We start from the raw sequence: 27,337 nt of genomic DNA on the forward strand, positions 1-27,337 counted from the left end.
TTCTTTCCTCACTCTCTCTTGCACTTCTTTCTCCCACATTCCTACACAATCAAACATATCTCGTCGACTTTTTCTCTTGAATAAACACTGCTCTACATATTGAATCTTTTTAAAATCAAATGACCCATTCACTGGCCATTGTGGATCAGGATTCTTTTTCGTATATTTGTTCCACAGTGTACTATACATTGTGGAAGAAATACCGTATTTGACATACATATGTCTATTAGGTGTACCCTCTGGGGGAGCCGGCTGACTTCTTTCTAAATCCGTTTTGGTACCACCAAGACAGCAACACAGCCTACGGAGCGTGCTTGAAACAGGCATGCTACCAATTTTTGTAAAATATTACTTTTCAAAATATTCAAAAGTAGAGCAAAATCTCCACATGACTTGCCTTCATTTTTTTTGCAAAAAATAAATCAAACCAACAAAACCAGAATCTTGGCCAAGCAAACAAGAGTGCCGCTTCAGCGACCTTACCAAACAAGAGTCTCCAACCTCCAACTGCCAATCTCTTGGTCGACCTAATGGTCACTGCAAAAATAACGCCAAAGGATACCTCAGTCGGGACCGTCCAACACCTGTGTCAAATCGAGAAAAACTGAAAAATCACTTAGGCTGCAAAGACAAGGGTCTCCTCATGCAGGACGTCTCCTCAGCAATATTCCACTATTCCATCAAGACCACTCCTTCGGGCGGCCGCGTCTCCGATGAGGACCGACGTGTCGGGCGCCAAATATGGAAATGTGCCTTTTAATAAGCACACCGGTGCAGGGGTCACCCTTCTCTGTCCACGGGTCCTTAGACCAACAAAAGAGAGATTGGCACTGAAGCTGGAATTCAATTAACAAGTTTATTAATCACTCATGAGTGGGACTACGTCCACACAGCACTCTCAAGTGCTGCCTGAGGTAGTACATTGAAGTCACAGAACACAGGCCTTATATACAGCTTTTTCTGCACCGGTAAGCATGTGGATACAAATAGAAGGTACAGGCAAACACAGGAATAGTTACCGACAAACATGGACAAATGGGAAATCACTTAGTCATCAAAGTGGGAGAGGGAGCAGGAGTGCTTATGGCAGCAGTAAGAGATTGACAGTTGAGTCTGAAACCAGGTGTTCTGGCAGCTACAAACTCTTAGTATGCATATTGCTTTTAGCTGAGTCAGGAAGTCAACTAAAATAGACAGCACAGGCAGGGAAAAAGACGAGCAGCGGAGGATGGGAGAATTACAAAGCCAACAAAATGGATGCCACAACCAAGATGGCTTCAGCTTATGCTAACGGAAATTATTCCAGATTTCCACAAATTGAATTGCTCATGTAGTAATTTTCACAATATTCATTTCAAACCTTTGACCTAGACTCACATATGAAAGTAAAACCGGTCTCTTGCTCGCACTGTGGATCAAGGAGCACAATTCTAAACTTGCCATAATGGTATAGAGGGCAAAATCACCCTAATGAGTCTCTTGGTGCTTCCTGGTCTTCCAGAGAGTGCTTGGAAATCAGCACCATAGAGATAGGGCAAGGGCAGAGAAAACCCAGGATAAAGCTACAACCAGGAGCTGTGTCAATCCACTGAGTGAGGAACCCATCAATCAGTGATCAAGTTATGCTATGTTACCCTATTTGTAAAGCGCAACGTGTACCCGGAGGTGTCTTGGCACCGATTCCATGAACAACAATGAGCAGTAAAAAGAACCTATTGATTGAAAAACCAAGTTTTCAAGAGTTTCCTAAACTGAAGCATGGAAGGGGCCGACCTTAAGTTGAGTGGGAGTAGGTTCCAGGATGTAGCTGCTCTGGCCGCGAAGCTGATACCACCACATTTAGATTTTTGAAATCTAATAGAGTTTATTCTGAAAGTGCTTGTTGATCTTAGGTTTCTAGTTGGGGTGTACCATGAAAGGGCTTTCTTCAGGAAAGTGGGTCCGGAACTGTGGAGGGCTCTTAGGTCAGAAAGAGGGCCTTGAACTTGATTCTATTTTTGACCTTCAGCCAGTGAAGTTCTTTAAGAGCAGCAGAGACCGAATGGTGCCTGGGCAGGTCTAGTAGAAGTCTGACTGCGGAGTTCTGAAGAACTTGCAATTTATTCAGATATTGGCTTGTTCTAAGCGGTAAGAGCCTTTACAAAGTGTGGGTGTGCACTGAGAGCTATTAAACGAAGTGTAGCAAGGGAGCCAGATGTGATAATCAGGTTTTTGGGCTCAACAAGTCAAGATTATTGTACAATTTTGGGTGGACTGCAAGCAGGCAGGAGGTAGGTTTTCCCATAGTCAAATCTAGAGCTTTTCAGTACTGTGATGATCATGAACCTTTCCAGAAATTGACAGAGTGGCTGAATTTCTAAAGGATGGTACACACTGCTGTTATTTCCACTTCCTGTGAAAGGTATTCATTAACAAGGAAACCAGATAAAGAACTCAACGAACTGGAGTAGGGTAAGGACCATTCTCAGAAAGTCAAAGAGCCCAGCTCCACAGTTCACACTGTCACCAATAACTAAAACCAAGTCTTGTCTGAGTTGAGTTTGAGACAGTTGGTAATCATTGGGTCTTGGACTGACAGCATGCAAGATTGAATGCACTGAGAAACAACAGCAGTGCTTAATTTCAAACTGTGGTTTCCGGTGCTTGGCACCGGGACTTAATTGTCAACACCGGCGCTTGTGAAAGACTGCCACAAGGTGGTGCTCTCTGGCTAATTTAAAGATAACCACAACAACAGGTAATTATTAACTCAATATACATTAAAAATGGCTTTTACCTGCTGCCCAAATCAGTTTTATAGCTTTGGAGGCCTGAAATAGTCCGCATTGTCACAATTTGTAGGAGTGTGATAGTTAGTAGTTGTGTTATTGGCAGCATGGCAGGGACAATGTGTGGTGCAAACTGCAGTGGCCTCTTGATGAGAGCCCTGGCACTTATTGTTTTGTTACAAAGTAAGCGCTGAGCAGCAGCCACACCCACATGAAGACAAAGAAGAATGTAGGTGTTGTCTGCATATTTGTAGGCACGGCACCTCTAGAACTGGATGAGACAAGCGAGTGGCTTATTCTAGGTATTGAATACACTTGGTGTAAGAGTCAGGAACCCTGCAGAAGGCCGAAGGACAAAAGCATCGGTTAAAGCAGAAAGGTGGATAACCACAGTCTGAAGTCAATCAGTAATTAAAGCCAATTAAACACTATGCCTCCCAAAGCATTTGATCTTAGTAAGTAATAGAATAGAATGATCAACAATGTCAAATGAGTCTGAGAAATGAATAACAATGGTGCCGGAACAGCCTATACATAAATAAGACAGACACAACCAAGAATGACCACAAGGAGGGGGAGGAGCCTAGCGCGCATCCAAGATGGTCGCGTGAGCACAGGGCTCCCCGGACCCTCTCTGCTCCTCGGAATTTATCCTGAGAATATCCTGACGTGGCTTATGGAATCTGGGAGATAAAGACCAGCTGAGCGTATATCTCTTTTCAAAACTCAAATCGGACCTGGGAATCCTGAGTTGTCGTCGTCGGAACTTTTGGGACCCACCCGACGGAGGTGACCGGGGTGAAGGTGGCCCGAGGGACCGGGCTGTAATTGAACAACAGCGGCTTCAGCGCGGTGCCAGCTGCCGATCCACCACTTTCGGTTTCGGTTTTGCACTTCAGGAGACCGGCAGGGAGGTGCGCTCGGGGTGGAGAGGTGCTCCCTGGGCCTCTGCATGAGGTTTTCTTTCATCTGCCACTAGAGCGCCTATCGCCTCGGACCCCCTATACCGACATTTTGTGGTCTTCTTGCTGGTGCCTTACACCTCTTGATTGGAGGTCCCCTCGGGTGACCGTGTTCACATGGGGGGCAAAGGGGGTCCCGAGGGCCGCAAGACCAAGGCTTCCCTCCGCGGGGGGGGCAGTCCAGAGCAATAACATGGACCGCTACACCCAGGGCAGGGGGCCCTCTGGCGCTGCTGGCCTCCCCTCGGATACTGCGGAAGGAGGCGCGACCGCCACTACGGAACTATCCTTGCAAGACATTATGGGCGCCATTGATGGCATCAGGGAAACCATCGCGACGCAATATGAGGCCCTGGCCCGTAAGATTGACACTGTCGCGATCGATGTCACCCTGATCCGGGCCGACCTCTCCAAAACTAACGAGAAGGTCCAGGCTCTCGACGCACGGACCTCCACCCTCGGTGCGGATGTGTCGGATCTGCGGGCCGCGCTTGGAGACATCAGGGTGGTTAACGACCATATGGCCCGGCGGCTTGAGGACTTCGAGGGACGGGCCTGACGCAACAACATCCGCGTCATAGGTGTACCGGAGTCCTCTGACGGCCGCCCGGTTGACCTCGTGGTCGAGGAACTTATCCTGAAACAGTTGTCCTCGGCTGGCCTAAGTAAGTTCTTTGCGGTGGAGCGGGCCCATCGAGTTCCGGGCGGTCGGCCACGGCCGGGGGCCCCCCCGAGGCCTATCGTGGCCAAACTGTTCTACTACAGGGACCGCGACGCTATTCTGCAGGCCTCACGGACCCACGGCCCGGTTCGTCATGAGAACTCGACCATCAATTTTTACCCGGACTTCACGCAACTGGTCCAGAAACAACGGATGGGATTCCAAGGGGTGAAGCGTCGTCTCCGTGAGCTGGGCCTAAAGTATTCGATGCTCTACCCTGCAAAACTCCGAGTGGAACATGGGGATCGGACAGCCTTTTTTGACTCTCCTGTGGCTGCAAGTGACTGGCTGGACTCTCTGCCGGACGGAGGTGGCCGTCCCGGACCCTCTGCGGGCACCGCAGGTGATGGGTCCCCTTTAGAATGACTTTTGGTCCTTGATTTTGCCTTTTTGCACTGTACAGTCGGGTCTTATTTCATTTGCATATTGTGTTTTACCAGGACCAGTGAGGGGGGCGGGCGGGGACGGGTCCCTTACCTCCTCTGGGTTCTTTTCGTAGAATGGGGTTAGGGGGGCGACAGGCACACTGCAAGTTGGGGGGGTTTTTTGGCCCGCAGGGGTGCAGGGTGGGGGGAGTTGGTCCTGGGGTGGGGTTGGGGGGGAGGAGGGTTTGTTTTGCTGTGTGTTTTTTGTTTACAGGGCGAGGTACTGATTTTTGTCCACATTTGGGAACTGTGCTGCAGGCTGGGGGACCCTTGATCTATTGGGGGGGATGGGGGGGGGACGGGTTGAGGCTTATGTCATGGAACGTCAATGGGTTGGGGGACCGTATCAAGCGGGGTGTAGTACTGCAATATTTGCGTCGTTTGACTCCTGATGTGGTGTTTCTCCAGGAGACGCATCTGGTTGGCAATGTTTGTCATGCAATGAACAGGGGGGGATACCGCCTCGTGGCCCATTCTGGTTTCACAACTGGTTCCAGGGGGGTGGGCATTCTGCTGCGAACCTCACTTCCGGTGGAGATCACTAAGATAGTCTCGGATGACAGAGGGCGCTATGTGTGTTTGATTGGGAGGTGGGAGGGGCAGCCCCTTGCCCTGGTTTCAGTTTACGTCCCCCCGGGCCTCCAGAACTCCACCTTCACTGACTTGGGTCGAATGCTGCTTGACCTCCCGGACAGCCTCCTGCTCATGGGCGGGGACTTTAATTCTGTGGTTTCGGGTGAACTGGATCGTCACCCACCAAGGACCCTCCCCGCTGCCCAGGCATGGCTGGGTGGGATGCTGGAGACCTTCGGCCTGGTGGATAGTTGGAGATTAATGCATCCGACCCAATGTCAATTCACCTTTCACTCGGGGGCGCATGGGAGTCTCTCTAGGTTAGACTACTTCCTTATGCCCGCGGCGCAGACTGGTCGGATTCGAGAGGTCAGGCACCTGGCGCGGGGTATCTCCGACCATTCTCCGCTGTGGCTTGTTTTTGACACCGGGCCGCGGTCTGCAGGGCGGATCGCTCCCATTAACCCATGGTACCTGCGAGACCCTACGACTCGTGACAGCCTGGTTAAGGCTATGGACCAATACTTCCTGGATAACGAGGGGTCGGTGTCTTCTGCAATGTCCCTGTGGGAAGCCTTTAAAACCGTGATCCGCGGACACGCCCTTTCCCAGATAGTGGTGGCTAAGAGGGTCAAGAGTGAGGCAGTGGTGAGGCTGGAGACTGACATCTTGGGGCTGGAGTCGGCCTTGGAGGCGAATGTTACTCCGGACGGGCTCCATGCCCTCAGCCTGAAACAGTTTGAATATAGGTCCCTGGTCACTGACGCGGCCAAAACTATGTATAGGGAGCAGCAGGGTCGACTGTACGATGCCGGGGACAAGGCGGGAAAGTTGATCGCGTGGCTGGACAGGAAAGAGAGAGTGAATCGTGTGGTCCCGGAGTTGCGTGCTGCGGATGGTGTGTGTGTGACGGAGCCTGACGAGATTGTGGAATGTTTTGCCGACCACCTCCGGGCTGTGTACTCCCCAGTGACTGACAGGGATGAGGACGACTCTCGCCTTCTACTGAGGGATATCGCCTTGCCCTGCCTGTCCGTTGAGGACCGTGAGCGGCTGGACGCCCCCTTGTCGGTGGATGAAATAGCGACCGCGATCCGCTCCCTTCGCTCGGGCAAGGCTATGGGTCCCAACGGTCTGCCCATTGAGCTATATAAATTGCGCCCTGACAAGCTTGCGCCCTTCCTCAGTCGCATGTTCCGTGAGTCTCTGGCGGCGGGTTCCCTCCCGGCCGATCAGCGTTTGGCCACGATAGTCGTTATCCCCAAGGAGGACAAGCCGCGAGATCGCTGTACTTCTTACCGGCCTATTTCACTGCTAAATGCGGAGCCTAAGATCCTGGCGAAAGTCCTTGCCAATCGTCTGTTGAGCGTCGTGTGCGATCTGATTCATCCGGACCAATGCGGATTCATCCCGCATCGTAACACCGCTCTTAACTTGCGGCGTCTCCATGGCGCCCTTGCCAGGGCGGAGCTCCTCTCCGAACCGGCCGTGCTGGTTTCTTTGGATGCCACGATGGCTTTTGACACCATCGAGTGGCCATTCCTCTGGGCTGTCTTGGCTAAATTTGGCTTTGGAGAAGGATTTATTGGCTGGGTGAAGCTTCTGTACACGGGACCCATGGCTCAGGTGGTGGTGAACGGGCGGGTCTCTCGGCCCTTTGCCCTCGGCAGGGGCACGAGGCAGGGATGCCCGTTGTCCCCTTTGCTCTTCGCTCTCGCCCTGGAGCCACTCGCGGCTTGGCTCCGCTGGGAGCCCTCGCTTCGAGGGATCCGGTGGGCCCCGGGCTTTGAAGATCGGGTTTCGCTGTATGCGGACGATATTCTCCTATATCTCACCTCACCGCGGCAGTCGCTCAACGTCCTCTTTGACGTTCTGACTTCCTTTGGGAATAATTCGGGTCTCACGATCAATTGGTCTAAATCCTGCGTCTATCCGATCTCCGGTGGTCCTCCACTCCTACCGCCTCGGCTTCCGATCCAGGTATCACTGAGCGGCTTTAAGTACCTGGGGATATACGTTTCGCTGGACCCGGTGGCTCGCTATGAGCTGAATCTCCTGCGTCCGCTTCGGCGATTGCGAGAGGATACGGCCCGGTGGTGCAGGCTGCCCCTGTCCCCGCTGGGTCGGGCCGCGCTGTTCAAAATGATGTCCCTTCCCAGGTTCCTCTATGCACTCCAGAATTCCTTCGATGTCATCCCAGTGGCCTACTTTCGGGAGGTAGAGAGCCTGCAGAGGAGACTGGTGTGGGACGGGCGGGCGCGTATTGCTCTTGCTAAGCTTACTCTCCCCTGGTATGACGGGGGCATCGCGCTTCCCGACATTCGCAGGTATTATTGGGCCGCGCAGCTTTCGGCCATCAACCATGCCACGTATGCGCCTGGCCTGAACCCGGCGTATGAGATGGACAAGTTCCTGCTTCCCGGCGGGGACTATAACAGGGCGCTGTACTCCCGCTCGGCTGGCCGGACCCTTACGGGTCCTACTAAGATTGCTGTGCGGACCTGGAGGGCCGCCACTGCGGCCACGGGCTGGGGTGAGCGACTGACATGTGCTACTCCTTTGTTTGCCTCCGATCGCCTGGGGAGCCTCTGGACTACGAAGGGGTTTGACCAGTGGGACACGATTGGTATCAGCAAAGTGGGAGACCTGTGGCATAAGGGCGCGGTTAAGACTTTCGCGGCCCTTCAGGCCGAATATGAGCTTACGGACAGGGAGTTCTTCCGCTATGCCCAGGTTCGACACGCCCTTCTCTCGGTCTTTCGAGAGGGGACCACGATCCCGGTTTCCTCGCCCCTCGAGGACCGCATACTAGACGGACATGTCCCGGACAGCACTATTTCTTTAATTTATAAGAAACTGATTAATCATCGGGCTGACCTCTTGGTGCGCCTTCGGGAGGCTTGGACGGGGGATGGGGTGGAATTGGACGACGAGGACTGGCAGTCTGCACTGTCGTCCCCCAAAGAGGTCGCCATTCCAGCCCGTCTCCGGTTGGTACAGCTTAAGATTCTTCACCGGGTGTATGTGACGGGTCCTCGCTTGGTCTCGATGGGATATTCCGACGATGGGCTCTGTAAGCGGGGGTGTGGGCTCAGTGCCACCTTTCTCCATATCCTGTGGGAGTGCCGCGAGGTGGCGGACTACTGGCGCCGGGTACATACGGTTATGGGACAGGTCACTGGGGTTGTGCTGCTGCCGGAGGTGCGTCGCTGTGTCCTGAATGTGTGGGAGCCCAATGATTATAGCGCGGCTCAGACTCGGTGGGCGGCCCTGGGGAACATGATTGCCAAGAGAGATATAGCGCAGCTTTGGGGTGCCCAGCGGCCGCCCACCGTGTCAGTATGGAAGGAGAATATGGACTGGTGTATGTTCAGGGAGAAGACTGTGTATGTTGCCCGTGGTAAGCCGGGGGCATGGGGCAGAATCTGGGGGCAATGGAATGCTTATCGCGGGGGTATCTGTACGCCCCCCCGGGTGGACACCGATATCGCCATGTCCCCCTGACCCTTGACGGTTCCGGGCACCTTTTGGAATGACTACATATGGACGTTCAGTTCCCTTGGCCCCCCCCCCCGTCCCCAGCCTCCCGGTACTCCTTCCTTTCGTGTGCTGCTTAATGGTCTGACCTGGAGTTCCCCGGATGAAGCCTGACCTGCGCCGTTTGTCTTTATGCCTCGCCTTTTGTTTTTCTTTTAGTTTTCTGTGTTTGTTTGATCTAAGTCTCCTGTGCCTCTAGAACTATCCGGACTTACTACGGGGCCGACCCCCGGGAACCGACTGCAGCTTTGATAAATGTATATTTCATTCTGTACTTAGCGGCCGGCCCTGGTGGTTGTAGGCCCGTGCTTGTAATCGAATTATTGTTCAATAAAACTTTAAAAAAAAAAAAAAAAAAAAAAAAGAATGACCACAAGAATGTATTACACATTACATAATTAGACTGGATACTGACCTGGAAATCAGAAGATGTGGTTAGGTTTAAATGATGGTGGACGTGGACTTGGACATCAGATCGTAACATACATTTGAGAGTGAAACTGCCAAAATATATGCAGGGTTAGATACATCCAGAAAAGGCTTTTTTAAGTAAAGGTGAAATTAAAGCAAGCATGTTAGAACTGGTAAGGACAATTCCCTATTACAAGGAATGGTTCAGAATGGCCAGAACTAGTACAAAAATAAAACTCTGATGTCAAAAGCAAGTACAACATTATTCCATGGAGAAAGACACATTTTATGGCAAAATCCCATGACTCAATGTGTTTATATTAAGGACAAAATACGAGGTTATAAACACGACGCAGTGAAAACACTATTCATATCAAAGCAATGCTGCATTATCAAGGCATTATTAACCCAAATCCAATGTTATTAGAAATTTGGTAAAATAAAAATTTTGCAATCCCAGTACAATATGTATGAAATTTAGAAAATTATGTTTAAAACATGCCAAAAAGGAAGAAGATACTCAATTTAAAAAAAGCTGTACACAATAAATTAAATACATAATGATTTAAAAACTGATGTAGGCCCTATAAGCAGAAAATAACTTTAGGTTAGTCACAACCAGCCGCTTTTATTTATAGTAGAGCAATTCAATACCGATATATCTACACTGGTCCACTTGTGGTATGTTGCTTAGTTTTAGTTTAGTATATAATTTGTTCAAGGCCTAGTTCATTAATTTGGCAACTCAGTAACATAAACCACTTATTTCGCCACACAGGCAAATACTAAGTTCACGCCAACAATCACTTTCTCGCTTTCCCTCTGAATAGAGGTCTCAAGAAGCGATACTGGTAATGTTCCAGCTCTCTTATCGGTAATCTTAATTATTCTTATTCCTAGCATCCTCGTACCAGTCATTACGTGTGATTAATCCAGAAAGGAAAACAATTCAAGAAATGGTGTGAAGATAAGCCCTACCCATCCCCACCACTTCATACTGGGGCTGGTTTACCCAGCAGCCTCCTGTTATATTGAGCATAGCAAAGACTGGAGAAGGGAGGGATGAGTGTGGTGCTAGGACTAAGAGTAATAAAGGTTACCAGTAAGTAATCCAGAAGATTCCATCTATGTCCTTGCCCCATTTGTGAGGATAACCAAAGCACCAAGCTTCGGTATTAAAGCCCCAAAAAGAAACAAGACACTTACATTGAGCCTACTGCAACACAGTGGTTTAATGTAGTGAAAAGCAATAGGAAAATGTTCATATTAAAATAGAACTCAGGATTTCCACACCAAAGCTCTTTTAATCAGTATGAATCCCTTGATGTCTGTAATGCTGAACAAAGATACTTGGAGCCGCCCAAGTTGTCACTAAAAAGTTTCACCAGAGATATATCAGTAACCTCAGCCCAAGAAGTTGCAAGACCTCTGGTCGATATTCCCTGAATTCCATTATTAAGAGGATGGCCAGCAACAAAAAGCCAAGGCAACAGTATAAGTTATTATCCCTTCCCTCCACTGATTGTCATGAAGGAAGCCTTTTTTCCTTGACCTGCGCTACAAAAGTGACAAACAAATGGTCACATTTCCTAAAAGTAAAGATCTCTTCAAATAGATGAGAAAAGCCTTTGTAAGCTCTACAATGTGCAATGACTTCTCCTGGGGAGAAGGAAAAAACAGAGGTAAAATTATGTCTTTACACTCATCTCAGCACAGTAAGGAATATTGGAAGAAATTTAGGATAGGTCTCAAAATTGCTATCTTCCAAAATAGACAAAAAGAGAGCACAACACATTAGGCCGACGTAATTGCCTCAAAAAACTTGATTTTTATCTTCAAAAACATTAGGTCAATTGATTCAAGATGCGTAAATGGATGAATCTAGAGACCTGCAATACGAATAGTAATTCTCAAGGAGGAGTGGGAATCCTGGAAGGATGACATGCAAGTTACAAACTCTTTAGGAGGCTATAAGCAAGATTCTCCCATAACCCTTAGATTTTCCCAAGTTCTCTTAATACCCTTATAGAAACCCACTGAGACCTCAGGGTGGAAACAGACTTTTTTTTTTTTAACCCTCCCATAAACATTTCAGATGGAAATTCACACTGAGAAGTGGAAACAGACTGAATATCATACAACTTCTGAAAACTCATCCAGTGTTAACATTAACCTTTAGATTTGAAGGTCTGCGAAACCTTTTAATAGCCTCAGCTAGATGGAATCATAGCCAATTTCTTTGCAGTCCTTCACTTACAACTGCAAACTGAGGGATGAAAATGGGAAAATTGTGATGCAATGTTTCCTTTTAAGGAAAGGGAGGCAGAGGAAGATGCCAGGGAGGGCTAAGCCATAAGCCTTTGCTCCCTTAGTAGATTAAAATAGCATATACAGTAACAATTTCTGTTTGTGGTCTAACAGCAATGACAATATACACAAACAGCAAAATATATACATCTTAAAATTATATAGCAAGTGCATGGCTCAGTTAGAAATGTTGGAGCAGTCCCTTGTATTGTCAGGACACGATTCTTGCTTCTCAGTCAGAAAATAGGCTGATCCAGTGGTAGGAAAAAATTGCAATCCTTGAGCAAAACACTGTAATTTGATTTGTAAAGGGATTGTAGCGGCTGAGCTGAATCAATCAGGAGAACTGAAATACTTTGGGAACTGGAATTATCACATTCTTCGTTTGAAGTTTCTGGGTGGCTTTCCATAGAGTGCCCTCTGTTTTGTAGGAATCTGCCTTTGCATCTAAATCTAGAGGTGTAAATACAAATAAAATATCTATTTTGAATAACTTGAAGCACACACCCGTCTGAAGTAGATGACTCACAGGAGTCTCCAAAGTGCTGGATTCATCCTCACTCTGGAATTGATTGGACAATCCCAGCACAGTTAGGAGTATATCTGTTTATTTGGTGAACCGGGCTTTAATTTCTGCTGTGCCTTGCTAGACTGGTACTTGCCATGTTTACGATATTGAGAAGCCTGCTACTACTTTTGGAATGGTTATGTAAGGAAGACTTTTCCTGAAGAGACAATTGACATAGACTGATGTTGTTGATGTGTGAAGAAAAAAAGAGTGCTTCTATTCTTTGAAGAGTCAAATTCCTTCCTGTATTTCTGGCCTGAAGAGCCTTACCCTCCCTTAAAGGCCATATGAATAGCTGCCACCTTCTGAGATGCCTCTGTCCAGGGCTGATGCTATTAAAATATTGAAGGATACATCTGATAGGAACTCTGTATCTGATTCAATCCCATCTAGGACAGTTGAACTGTCAGACTCTTCCTCAATAGCCTTAAACAAATGTTTTAAGTCAGAAATCAAACATTTAGTTTTACAGTCACCATAACTCGCAGCTCGAGTGCCAAATGTAAGCCAAAGTATGCATTTGTTGTTTTTTAGAGACAAGCCAACCTTCCTATCCATCATAATGTTAATGATGGCATCATGAGCCTTGTATATCTCCACCAACCTACTGACAAAAGAGTGACCCAGTGGAATCCATGCAAAGCTGTGTAAATTGTAGACTTCCATGCATACCCCACTAAACAATACAGTGAACTTGTACATTAGCAAATCTAATTTCTTTTCTCCACCTGAAAAAATAATATTTTTCCAGGTGGACAAACCCCTCACCCCCACCACCACCAGTGAATATGGGGATTTGCAAACTTAATGTGGAGCCTTTTGGCACCGAGTGTAGGTGCCAAAACTGAGTGAAAATTAACTTTAAGAAGATTTGTGAATACCCACAATTCTCCGAAACATATGGCCGAGTAAAATCAGCAAAAAGTGCAGGCTTTAACCAGTCATATATATAAAAAAATTTGGTCATAAACATTCCTAACTCCTAATTTAGTCAATCATGGATTTAGATTTCTAAAAGCAAATTTCACAGTTTGAGCTCCTAGGCTGGACTTTTCTGCACAGAGTTATGTGAATCATGACTTCAAATACAAGGTACTCTGTCATCATAGAAGAAACAAGCTCAAGTCACACACACAGGCTAGCTACCAAACTCCAGTGCTTACATTTTTAAATGAACATTACATAGGATATTCCAAAGTAAGTGTTCACTTGAAAGAGACAGAGCATTGAGTAAGACGTCTGGACATGAAAGGAATTAGGCACATAAAAACGCTTGATAGGACTGGGCAGAGAAATATATTTAGGGCAGTCAAAACATGTCAACAGTGGTGGGAACTGATAAAGACTGCAAGTAATAGAATTGGAAAAAATGTGGACCTGATGAACTACAAGTTTAGGGTAACTTGAGAACTGCACAACATTTTGGATCATTTCACTGTGGTGGAGACAGAGTTCAAGATTAAAGGTGCAAGGCGATTGCTGGCACTGAAAAGATATCAGCATCACTATGACACTAAAGTACAAGATGTGGAGAATCAAAAGTGAGTGATACAAAACGATGCTAGTACAATCCAACGACTGCACCCGATGCACACAAGCAGGCACTATAAATGTAGCTAATGTAACTATAGGACAGCTCCCACCTCCATATCAATTTTGCTTTTTCACTAAACAGAGTGAACTTAGTTTGTGGGCCTCTGATAAATTTATCTTTGTGGCAGGACTATATTTTGCCAGGAATAAGGTTCTAATAACACTGTAATACAATCAACGATGTGTGCAGCCCGAGAACCCACAGTCCTTTGGTTAGTACACCAATAGAGAAGTTTGTCTTCGTAGCCATGGGTTATACGATACAGTCCCACACAGGGCGCTGAATAGGTTTCAAACATAACATCTGTAACAGCTATATTTTAAAGATGTGATAAAGACATGAAAAAGAAAAAATAGCAGTAGATAAAATGAATTAAGATAAATGTAGCTGTGTATACACTAACCCAATATTTTTTTAATAAAATGAAAGGATGCATTTTAAGACAGATATTTTTATTGACTACATAAATACTTTTTCCATCATGCAAGGGCACTAGAGGAAAACCACCTTTGGTTCTTATTATCAAACCGTATAATGTATTTTCGAGCATGTTTTAGCTGGTTAACAACGTGACATTAATTTTCAGTTTTTTTATTGTTTCAAAACAGCATTTTGTTAGATGTGCTTAAAAGAGCACTTTAAAAACATTCAGGGTACTGATATAAAGCACAATACAGACAAAATCCTTCCGGTTTAGACTGTTTAGAGCATGGGTGTCCAGCATTAGTCCATCTTACCATATCAATCTCCTAGAACGGAGAGCTGTCCACCTAGCACTGAAGTCCTTCCTTTCTACGATAAACACAAACTCCCTGATGATTCAGACGGACAATACTACAACAATGCATTACCTGAACAAACAGGGAAGAACACACTCCAGACCTCTGTTCCTCGAATCACAGACCATATGGAAATGGCTCATAGCGCAGAGCCTAACAAATACAGCAGTACATCTTCCAGGTGTTCAAAATACTGAAGCAGATTCCCTTAGTCCTATTATTGAAGACAACCTTCACTGGGTTCTAAACAAAGTACTGGAAAAAATATTTTAGGCATGGCGCTATCCCCAAATAGATTTGTTTGCGGGTGCAGAAATAAAAAAATGCCAAGAATTTGCCTCCAGATTTTACCACTCGGGTATCAGGTTCTAAGGGGAATGAATGCCCCTTTGATTGATTGGTAAAGGGCATTTCTCTACGCCTTTCCTCCAATCCCACTTATTCCGGCAGTCTTGATCAAGCTGTACAAATCTAAGACTAGAATGATACTAATGGCAACAGAACGGCCTCGTCAATGGCGGTTCACGGATTTTCTTCACCTCTTCAGGTGGCCGCACAAGAGGTTGCTGTACAGGGAGGATCTCCTTTACAAGTTGGAAGGGCATATTCTCCATCCCAATCTTCCATTATTGCGATTGATTGCTTGGATCCTGAATTCTTACAATATGGCATCTAAAGCTGCAAGACTGTTAGGACATTTTAAGAGAGTCCAAGCCTCCTTCCACAAGTAAATCCTATGCTTCTAAATAGTAGAGGTTTTGTATTTGGTGTATTAAAAAATCATTTTGATCCATTTGTCATGTTCATCTCGCAAAGTCTAATTTACAGTCCCATGGAATAAGGTACACCTCACAGCCATAACTACCAATAGCAAATCCCCTCCACAGACCTCAGTTTTTAAAATCCCTATACTTAAGGATTTTTAAGAGGTTATTAAGAAGATTCTCCCTACAGTTAAATCGCCTTCTCTCTCATGGGAGCTCACCATCTTTTTATTTAAATTAATGTGACTTCCTTTTGAACCTATTTGCAAAGCTTCTCTACAATAGCTTACATGGAAAACAGCTTTCTAAGTCACAATTACTTCAGCGTGCAGAGTAAGCAAAATCCCAGCCCTGTGTGCAAACGAACCATATACAGTATTTCACAATAACAGAGTTGTAATGAGAACTCATTCTCGTTTTCTCCCTAAAGTAGTTGGGATTGTCTCTATTTATTGTCCACTCTATGTGAGATGGACTTGCTATTCTATTCAGTGCTTATGACTATTGATGAGGAACTGCTGGAAGAGAAATAAAAGTTATTTACCTGTAGTTCCCCTCCAGGGGTATCTTCATCAAAGTCATAAGCAACCTCCCTTCCGCCCTGGACAAGCAAGAAATACTACAGTCCTCATTAGGTTTTAACTCAGGTTCCTCTATTGTTCCATAAAAATGACCTGACCTAACTGTCACTTGTGGGGCATGATGGGATACTGAGGGTACTGTGAGATTATTAAAGGCACAGTAACACTTACAGTAGCCAAATTTATTTCTTGCAGCTTATTGGCTAATTCTGTCCTTCGTTTCTTTTTCATTTTAAAGAAAAATTGTGAAAGATTTACTAAGTTCACATATACTTTATTGTGACCTACCTAAAATGAAATGTTTCTTTTTTTAAATGAAAATGAAATATGAACTTCTTAACCTATTTATAGGCTACAATTATTGTGAGTGTAAATGTTTTTGATTGATATATGTATAATACATGTATTTTATAAGTGCCCCAGGGTCCCCTTGTGTGGGAGGGACAAATCAGTGCTTAGGACTATTGATGAGAATCCCTGGAAGAGAAGTACTGTGACTTTATATAGCCATCTGTCACCTTAATGGTACTTGTGAGAAGTTGGCCTGATGTATGATGTCACTAGTTCTAGTGTACACCTTATATCAGTCCAAACAACCCTTATGGTGATTGGTTGCAAAGTCAACCTTATAGACCAGCTATCCTAGTGGTAGCATGGACAAGAGCAGTCTTAGGCTAAACTCTGTATGGCATGTGAAGCCAGCTGTTATACCATATGTAATCCCTTGAATACCAAATGAAAGGACACCACAACAGATATATATAAAAATAGAATGTATTTATTCTAATCAAACCCTCAGCACTCTTTATGAGATTCGCGGTAAGTACAAAACAGTATTATTTAAGCATACCTTAAGTCACACAGGTAAGTAATACAGTTAGGCCCTAGGGGCCACGCAAAACATATACTAAGTAAGTGGTATAAGAACCACTGTCGCGAACACAGGATAGGCCTAGGCCTAGGGAATCGCAGGGCTACACTATACTACCAAAGGTTAGGAAGTGGGAGGCCCACGGGATTCAGCTGCAGAGTGGAAACACTCACGTGTAATGCGTAAAAGTCGATAGAAATGAAGTTATTAGAATTTAACAGTTTTAGGACACTTCTGGAATAGCTAGGAAGTCGAGACTTGGAAACTAGACCCTAGGATAGTCAATACCCTTGTGAGCACCGGAGTACTCAAGTTACCTAACCCACGGGCTGTGGGTGCATAGGTGTGAACTTGCGTCGGGTTTCGTCGTGGACTCCTATGGATGCCGGAAGGAAAGTTGCTGACAGGCAGTCAGTGAAGAGTGTCCGGTGGATCCCAAGGATGGAATCAAGAAGGAAGGATACCTGCAAGCAGAAGGGACAGAGTCTAGGTCACCAGCCAGGAGCCGGGAAGGAACCAGGAAGGAACCAGGCGATGTCGTGAAGATGCGGGTGAAGCTTGTCGCAGCAGCCACGGGTACCAGGAGGCGTCGAGGACGACCAGGACCCGGAGGTGAGCTGTGCCACGAAGGCTCTTGCTGTCGGCGGCGTCGATGTCGAGTTAGGACCCAACAAGCCTTGGCAAGCGGAACCCACGCAGGATGGAGGACTTGCTTCTGGTGCAGACCAGGAAGGTCTGGGGTGCTTCTCTTTCACAGAGGAGCGGGTGCCAGTTTGGAGGAGCCGGACCAGCAAGATGAAAACAAAGGTTAGTCGTCGCAGAGGTCACTAGCCAACGGGCCAGCAACCGGACAACACGTCAAGCAACTCAGGTGCAGAAGGGCCCCATGCAGAACACGTGAAGTGTGGGGAGCTGATCTTCTTTGCAGATGGCGCTCGGGATGGGGGCTTCTCAATTCCCCAAGCACAGCCTCGAGGAAGCCTCAGAAGTCGTGCTAGTCAGTTACTAGCCACTTTTCCCAAGTCACCGGTCCCACGTCCCTCGTCGCCTCCACGGGTCTCAGCTTCGCTGCAGATGTGGATCTGGGTCAGAGGTGTCTGGAAGTCTCGGCGCTGGTCAGTCTCTGCAGTCGTCCCTCGTAGGATCAGTCGCAAAGCAAGCAGCGGTCGCTGGATGGTGCCTGGTTGCCCAGGGTGGTCACTCCTTGGCCACAAGGGAGATTTCTTCAGTCTTCTTCCTGAGGTCGAATGTCGAAGGTCCAGAGTTTCTGTTCAAGTTGCAGATTCAGGTTAATCTACTTTAGCAGGGCTCAGCTACCTACTGATATACTGGGCTAGTGGGCTGGGCTACCTGCAAGGACCCTCCTATGGGTGGGACCAGGAAGGGGAGTGGTTACACCCCCTTTCCTTTGTCCAGTTTCGTGCCAGAGCTGGGGCTGGAGTGCCCCAGCGCCGGTTTGAACTGGACTATGCATGGAGCACCTTGTGTGCCCCAGGCATGTCTCATTCCTTTCAGCCCTCCCTGCCCCAATACACTAAAGTCTGTCTGGGGAGGTGCTAGCACCTCCCCAAGCAGGAAACCTATTGTCCAGGCCTCCCTGGCTGGGAGGGCTCCCAGCTGCAGGAAGTCAGACTCGTGTCTGTGGCAGCAGCATCCATTTTGTGATGCTGAGGCTTTGGTCAGAGTTAAACAGCAAAGTAGGATTTTAACATGTCTCTCCCTCTAGAAGGGGGGAATAATATCCTCATCACTAGAAATGGTATGGGGGTATTATTCCAAAGTGTTAGACACCTTACACGACATGTTTTGATAAAGCCAAACCATAGTTACCATAACCGTTTAAGATTATAAGGCACTTTAAGAGTATATGGTAGGCGATATCATAGAACAGCTATAAGGACATGGTTCCGAAAGCTGCAGACAGGCTCAGCTCATGCTAGAGCACCTTCTCACATGTTACCAAGCACTCTGCCTCCAGGATTGTTAAGGCCTGCCATAAGAGTGGCTCACAGGTACACATGTGTCTATTTTAAGGGTAGATATAGGTATACTATATCTAAGCAAGGGGTGATTACACGACCTTGCCCCAGCTGAGTGATCAGCCAGTTGTGTCTGATTGGAAGGCCAGGCCAGGGGTGGCATAATACATGCTGCAGCCCCTGGGAGGCCTAGGGTACACCTATGCCCTGGGTACCTAGGGTACACTGTACAGGGTCCAATAAGGTGATCCTTACCAATTGTGTATGTACCTAGGGTACATGGAGTCCATTTTAAAGAGAGAGCAGACAGCCTGAGACCCTGAATGGCAGGATCTCAGGCCAACTAAGTAGAAAAACCAGCTAGACACTAGGCAAAAAGTTTGGGGTAAACATAGTCAGATATCCACCTTCCTACACAACCCCCCTCCCCCCCCCCCCAAACGAAAAGAGATAAGGCTGTCCTTGACCAGGTAAGCCTATATTGCCTAAGTGGCCATATAAGGAAGAACCAGCGCTGGCATGGTTACCCCCTGTCTCATGGTCCACTAAGCAATCCCTCACCCTAAAGGTATCATAGGGTCTCCACCATAGGGAATCTTTGGTGTGTCTTTGCAAAGTAAAAGACTGGTGTTGAGATGGAGTACTGAAGTGAGTGTCCTCAAAGTGAGGCCTCAGCTTCCTCCAATCATCCTCCACCATGGATGCCTTTCTTTCTTTAACTGAGTTGCACTGTGCTCTCAGGGTCAGCCTCTGGCTACCTAAAGCTGGAGGCTGGGTCCCTTTGGTGGGCTTACTGGAGGGACAGGTCAGGTTTGGGGCCTTAAGGTCCCATGTTTGCCTGTGCCCAACAGAATCCCTCTGGGGGAGGTCCCTAACTACCTGTAAAGGAGATCCCTCAGGAATGTTTTTAACCATCACCTGGCTAGGGCCACTAGCCAGGCAATCCTCATTCTTTTGATGGGGGGGTTCTTGTGGACAGGGGCCTTCTTGGGGTCCACTGGCCTCCCTGACCTCTGCAGCCCTGGGCTGACTGAGGCAGGGTAGAGAGAGGCAGCCTACCTGCACCAGACTGGGTCCCACCTTGGAAGGGTCCACTGACATCAGAGGCTCTGCCAGGCCAGGCCTGGCTTCCTCTGGGGCTGTTACTTCACAAGGGGAGAGGTCAGATCCCTGAGGAGGCTGACCTTTTCCTAATGTCTGGGGAGAGGGAGACTTTCCTTCCTCCCCACTACTCTCGGTTTGTGTGGAGTGATCCATAGTTTCAGGCTTCACTACACCTATGCCAGTCTGAGTATGGGCTGAGACCATTACAGCCTTGCCAACCTTTTCAGGGAGGCACTCAGTTTGGGTTTGAGCTGTGACTGTCACAGCTCTGCCAATCTCTACAGGGAAGTCTGTCTTTGCCTGGGCTGTGGCTACCACTGCCATTCCAACCTTTTCAGGGAGGAAATCTACTTGGACAGGGGCTGTGGCTTGCACAACCCCACTACCCTTTTGTGAAAGGCCTACCATTTTAGAATGGGTGTCTTGTTCAACTCCAGCCCACGCTGATAGTTCCAAGTCATTCCCCAGTAAGCAGTCTACAGGCAAGGTTGGGAACACTGCCACCCTCTTAGGGCCAGTGACACCTCCCCAGCTGAGACATACCTCTGCCATGGGATGACTGTTCTGTTTGCCATCAATGTTAGTTACCTGGTATGAGAAACCAGGCAAAAGCTGCTCAGAGGGAACTAGTCTGTGAGTCACCATAGAGATGCTAGCTCCAGTGTCTCTGTAGGCCTCAGCTTTTCTACCATTGATGTAGAGTGCCTGTCTGTACCTACCCAAAGTGTTGGGACAGGCAGTGAAGTTGGCAAACCCCATACCACCATCACAGACAAGAGTAGCTGCTGCAGGGGACTTGGCTAAGCCAGGGTCCACCTGTGTTCCCCAAGAAAACCCAACCAAATTGTTGGGGGCACTCCCACCACCTGGGGGATTACTGCTAACAGTAATAGGTGGTGTTACAGGAGTAATTGGAGGAACAGTTTTGTTTTTAGCCTTTGGGCAACTGCTGTCAGTTTTCCAATGCCCAGGAGTTTTACACTCATGGCAGTAAGGCTTTTTCACTGTGGTAGAGGAGGGAGCTTGGGACCCACCACCCTGTGTGGAGTTTTGGGGCCCTGATGAAGATTTCTCTTTTGTTTTATCCCCATCCTTCTCTTGAGGCTTGGTGGTATCTTTCTTTTGGTCACCACCCTGATTTTTAGGCCTAATCCTGGTCCTGACCCATTTTTCTGCCCTCTTTCCCAATTCTTGGGGAGAGGTCAAATCTGAGTCTACCAGGTGTTGATGGAGAAGCTGTTTTTGACAATTATTAAGGATCTGCTCCCTCATAATCAAGTTGTACAATCCTGTATAGTCCTGCACCTTGCTGCCATTTAACCAACCTTCCAAAGCCTTAGTGGCACAATCCACAAAATCAGACCAGTCCTGTGTCTGTGTCTTCTGGGTGTCTCTGAACAACAACCTATATTGCTCAGTGGGTAAGCCAAACCCATCTATCAGAGCACTCTTCAGGACTTTGTAATTGTCAGCATCCTCATCAATAACAGTGAGGAGCTTGTCTCTACCTTTGTCAGAAAAGGAGAGCCACAAGATAGCTGCCCACTGACTCTGGGGTACCTGCTGTACTTTGCAGGCCCTCTCCAAAGCAGTCATCCACTTGTGGATGTCATCCCCATTCTGATATGGGGGGACTATCTTGCTTAGGTTTCTATGGTCATAAGACCTATCCCTATCTTTAGGAATGTTGCTGCCACCAGTGGGTCCTAGCCCACTTAACTTCTGCTCTCTGGCCAGAGCAAGTTTCGCCTTGGCAAGGGTAAGTGCTTCCCTCTCAATCCTCAGATTGGCTTCCCTCATTCTGGCCTGATGCTCTCTTCTCTGGGGGGGGGGGGGGGGGGGGGTCATTCCCCTGTGAGAAGAGGCATTGGAGCTATTAGAGACATGGGAGTGGATAGATTCCCTTGAAGGGGATCTTCCTCTCCTGCTTCTCTGGTTAAGTCCACTTGAGGGTCTGAATGGGGGGACCCCAGTCAGACTCCCATGTAGGCTTAAGTTAGCCTGGCTAAGTCTCTCAACTTGAACCTGGCTGTTTACCTCATCTTCTGAAGTCCCTGACTCATCTGTAGTGGGTAGACCCTCACCTGTACCTAGGGTACTAACCTGGGAGGCCCTATGAGCATCATACTCCTCTAGGATCTCCACTAGCTGACGAGGGTAGGGTTTGAATCCTGTTTTAACTTTCTGGAGGTACACAATTGTCTCATCTCCTGAAAAGTTAGGGTATCATATCTAGAGGGGATCTTTCTAGGCTCTACCCCTCCTGAGAGAGAATCAACTTGATCTCCTCTCAGAGACATGATCTAGTGAGGGTGTGGTGTGTGCACCTACCTACACTAGTTGTATCTACTAAACCTCTCTAGTAGTTGTAGTCAGGGTGTGCTAGGCCCTTCAACCTACAACAACTAAGTCCAGTAGGACTTAAGTATTTATAATCTATGTTATATGTACCTAACAATATCTATGTGATCTTTCAATTTAGTATCTCAAGATTACAATGGTATTACAACAGCAAGCTCAGATCCCAACCGCTGCTCACCAATGTGAGAAGTTGGCCTGATGTATGATGTCACTAGTTCTAGTGTACACCTTATATCAGTCAGTCAGTCAAAAACAATGTTTATTTAGACCTTGGTCTTTAAACAATTATGAAACCAATTTAAAAAAAACAAAAAAAAAAAAAACATCACAATATATACATTATCAATGTTTGGGAATTGATCAATTTTTCAATAAATAGTACATGAATCCAGTTTTCCTGCTCAGGGAGGCTCAACACATTTTAAAATATATGCAATATAAAAATATTCTTATAAAATACGATATTAGTACCATAATACAAAAGTTAAAATGGTTTAAAATCATTAAATCTTTTAACTAATTCATTGCTAGGAAATGTATTTATTTATTTTTAATTTCTTTCATATATTTCCCAATTGCAATCGCTATATCAAGATTTGGCATTTCAGTAAGTAGTTCTGCTGCCTTATTCCTTTGCCTTATTTCATATTTTAAAAATATTGGGCGGAGATAACATTTACGCTGTTCTAGTAGCGTTGTACAGTCCAACAGAATGTGCAATATATCGCCTTTAGTGCCCAAATTACACTTACAATGGCCATCAAAATATAACATTTTTCTTTTCAGTTCCTCATTTGCCAACCAGGGATTTATGCCTATTCCTATTCTTAAAATCTCCTGTCTATACCCCATGTTTGGTAAAATTTCCAGATAGGGGAACCAATTTTCTTTTCGCCATGAATCCCTCATTAATTGCACAGATTTTTTTCTTCTCCAAGTAGACCATATCGCCTCTTCTTGAGGCTTCTTGTCCATATTTTATGAGCTCCTTCTTAGAGAACTCTACCTGCAACTGGCTCTGGGTGATTTTCACCTTTAGATTCTCACTGGCCTGTAATAATTTCTTTCTTGTATCTTTCGCCCATTTTAGGCTACTTGATATAATCTCTTTCCTACACCAATGTGATATCTTCTGGCCTGTCTCTAAATCCAGGCGTTTCCAAAATCTAACCAAAGCCATTTGAGCCTGAATACTCCAAGCAGTTGTACCTATCTCGGTTCTTATTGCTTGGATCATCGAAGAGCGTGGTAACGCCAACAATGTTTTCAGGCACATACCTTCCTCTTGGTCCCAAACTTGCTTACCGCTTAGATAAAGGATCTCTACTCCATATAATACCTGTGGTGGGATCATAGAGCTAAAAGCCTTTAACAGCGGTCTATGTGACATATATCCATAGTCCCGATTAAATTTCTTCAATCCGCAGATTGATGAGACAGCCTTTGCTTTCTGAGCTTCTAAATGTGTATACCATTTTAACTTCCTGTCAAACCATAGAGATATTCATTCACTATTTCCAGTTTAAAATCTCCTAACATCCATTTAAAACTCGTGTCTTTATTTCCGAAACATAACATTTTTGTTTTATCCATATTTACAATTAAACTTTTCCCTTCACAGTATTCTCTAAACGCATGTAATTTTCTCTGGAGGCCTATTTCGGTCTGGTCCAAAATCACCAGGTCGTCAGCATATAGCAAGCATGAAATTTTCTTACCGTCCATTTTTGGGCTTGCACTTCTTTCAACCTCTAAGGTTGCTGGTAGGTCAGCCAAGAATATTGCAAAGAGCAGGGGGGCTAACACGCAGCCCTGTCTTAGGCCATTTTCAATTACTATTTTTGGTGTCAGTGACCCCTCTGTATCTCTTATTACTTGGGCCCAATTGCCACAATGTAACTCTTTTATTATACTCAGCAACCCCACGGGGATGTTTTTGTTTACTATAGTTTCCCAAAGGCAGTTCCGATCAACTGAATCGAATGCTGCTCGAAAGTCCACAAAGCAGCAGCACAACTTACCATTTTGTTCCGAATGACTTGCGTGCCACTGCCCATAAAGCAAAGCAGTGGTCGACTGTGGAGTGTCCTTCTTTAAAGCCCCCCTGTTCAGTTGGTACAATTGAAAATTCCTCCACCCAGTTCTTTAATCTATTCAGAATTATTTTTGAGAAAACTTTTTCCCCAATATCTAACAGGTTAATTAACCTATAGTTTTGTGGTGCACTCATATCACCTTTTTTATGGATTGGCCTTATTACGGCTCCCTTCCAATTCTTAGGTATTTTCCCTACCTCTAAAATTACCGAAAACATCTGAGAAAAAAAACTCGCCCACCACTGCATCTCTGACTTTATTATTATTGCTGGGAGGTTATCTGGCCCTGCAGCCCGTGTTACTTTTAAATCAGCTATAACATTTTTTACATTTTGTTCTGAGAAGTCTGATTTTAATTCATCCGTTAGCCCTGGCCATTGCTCTGGGGCTGTTTCTTCTGGTTTTCTACGTACGCCGTACAATACCTTCAAATACTTTTCCCATGCTGCCTCGTCTACCACACAATTCATGGCCCCGACAGGATGGTCTTCTGCTGCTTTCACTAGTTTCCAAAATTGTCTTAGGTTCTTCGTTTCAATAGACACCAATAAGTTTTCCCAACATTTTTCTCTATAGGCTCTTTTTGTATCTCTAAGTAACTTTTTATATTCTTTTTTCAATTTTTCAAGATACCTTTGTTTCTTCCAGTTAGATTTTTTACTACTTCTAATTTCTCTCCTTATCTCTCTTTTTTTCTTCTGACAATCTACCGTGAACCATCTCAGGCAGTTTACAGGAATTGTATGTTGATTTACTTTATTTCTCTTCAATTCGATTCGTAGACATTGCACCACTTGCGCTATTTTTCCCTCGTACCATTCCAGATTTTGACCCGCTATATCTCCGCCTTATAAAATGAAATGTTTCTTTTTTAAATGAAAATGAAATGTGAACTTCTTAACCTATTTATAGGCTACAATTATTGTGAGTGTAAATATGTTTTTGATTGATATATGTATAATACATGTATTTTATAAGTGCCCCAGGGTCCCCTTGTGTGGGAGGGACAAATCAGTGCTTAGGACTATTGATGAGAATCCCTGGAAGAGAAGTACTGTGACTTTATATAGCCATCTGTCACCTTAATGGTACTTGTGAGAAGTTGGCCTGATGTATGATGTCACTAGTTCTAGTGTACACCTTATATCAGTCCAAACAATCCTTATGGTGATTGGTTGTAAAGTCAACCTTATAGACCAGCTATCCTAGTGGTAGCATGGACAAGAGCAGTCTTAGGCTAAACTCTGTATGGCATGTGAAGCCAGCTGTTATACCATATGTAATCCCTTGAATACCAAATGAAAGGACACCACAGCAGATATATATAAAAATAGAATGTATTTATTCTAATCAAACCCTCAGCACTCTTTATGAGATTCGAGGTAAGTACAACACAGTCTTATTTAAGCATACATTAAGTCACACAGGTAAGTAATACAGTTAGGCCCTAGGGGCCACGCAAACCATATACTAAGTAAGTGGTATAAGAACCACTGTCACGAACACAGGATAGGCATAGGCCTAGGGAATCTCTGGGGCTACACTATACTACCAAAGGTTAGGAAGTGGGAGGCCCACGGGATTCAGGTGCAGAGTGGAAACACTCACGCGTAATGCGTAAAAGTCGATAGAAATGAAGTTATTAGAATTTAACAGTTTTAGGACACTTCTGGAATAGCTAGGAAGTCGAGACTTGGAAACTAGACCCTAGGATAGTCAATACCCTTGTGAGTACCGGAGTACTCAAGTTACCTAGCCCACGGGCTGCGGGTGCATAGGTGTGAACTTGCGTCAGGTTTCGTCGTGGACTCCTATGGATGCCTGAAGGAAAGTTGCTGACAGGCAGTCAGTGAAGAGTGTCCGGTGGATCCCAAGGATGGAATCAAGAAGGAAGGATACCTGCAAGCAGAAGGGACAGAGTCTAGGTCACCAGCCAGGAGCCGGGAGCCGGGAAGGAACCAGGCGATGTCGTGAAGATGCAGGTGAAGGGGTGAAGCTTGTCGCAGCAGCTACGGGTACCAGGAGGCGTCGAGGACGACCAGGACCCGGAGGTGAGCTGTCCCACGAAGGCTCTTGCTGTCGGCGGCGTCGATGTCGAGTTAAGACCCAACAAGCCTTGGCAAGCGGAACCCACGCAGGATGGAGGACTTGCTTCTGGTGCAGACCAGGAAGGTCTGGGGTGCTTCTCTTTCACAGAGGAGCGGGTGCCAGTCTGGAGGAGCCGGACCAGCAAGATGAAAACAAAGGTTCGTCGTCGCAGAGGTCACTAGCCAACGGGCCAGCAACCGGACAACACGTCGAGCAACTCAGGTGCAGAAGGGCCCCACGCAGAACACGTGAAGTGTGGGGAGCTAATCTTCTTTGCAGATGGCGCTCGGTATGGGGGCTTCTCAATTCCCGAAGCACAGCCTCGAGGAAGCCTCAGAAGTCGCGCTAGTCAGTTACTAGCCACTTTTCCCAAGTCGCCGGTCCCACGTCCCTCGTCGCCTCCACGGGTCTCAGCTTCGCTGCAGATGTGGATCTGGGTCAGAGGTGTCTGGAAGTCTTGGAGCTGGTCAGTCTCTGCAGTCATCCCTCGTAGGATCAGTCGCAAAGCAAGCAGCGGTCGCTGGATGGTGCCTGGTTGCCCAGGGTGATCACTCCTTGGCCACAAGGGAGATTTCTTCAGTCTTCTTCCTGAGGTCGAATGTCGAAGGTCCAGAGTTTCTGTTCAAGTTGCAGATTCAGGTTAATCTACTTTAGCAGGGCTCAGCTACCTACCGATATACTGGGCTAGTGGGCTGGGCTACCTGCAAGGTCCCTCCTATGGGTGGGACCAGAAAGGGGAATGGTTACACCCCCTTTCCTTTGTCCAGTTTCGCGCCAGAGCTGGGGCTGGAGTGCCCCAGCGCCGGTTTGAAATGGACTATGCATGGAGCACCTTGTGTGCCCCAGGC

The 27,337-nt window shown here is 46.5% G+C and overlaps 1 protein-coding gene across 5 annotated transcripts in view; it reads right to left on the reverse strand.

Moving 5' to 3' along the window:
* Window positions 1-27,337, reverse strand: part of SUPT3H (SPT3 homolog, SAGA and STAGA complex component) — a 2,245,889-nt gene that overhangs the window by 791,647 nt on the left and 1,426,905 nt on the right. The gene's annotated exons all lie outside the window — the stretch shown is intronic.

The sequence above is a fragment of the Triturus cristatus genome, chromosome 6 (assembly GCF_964204655.1).
Source record: "Triturus cristatus chromosome 6, aTriCri1.1, whole genome shotgun sequence".
Classification (NCBI taxonomy): domain Eukaryota; kingdom Metazoa; phylum Chordata; class Amphibia; order Caudata; family Salamandridae; genus Triturus; species Triturus cristatus.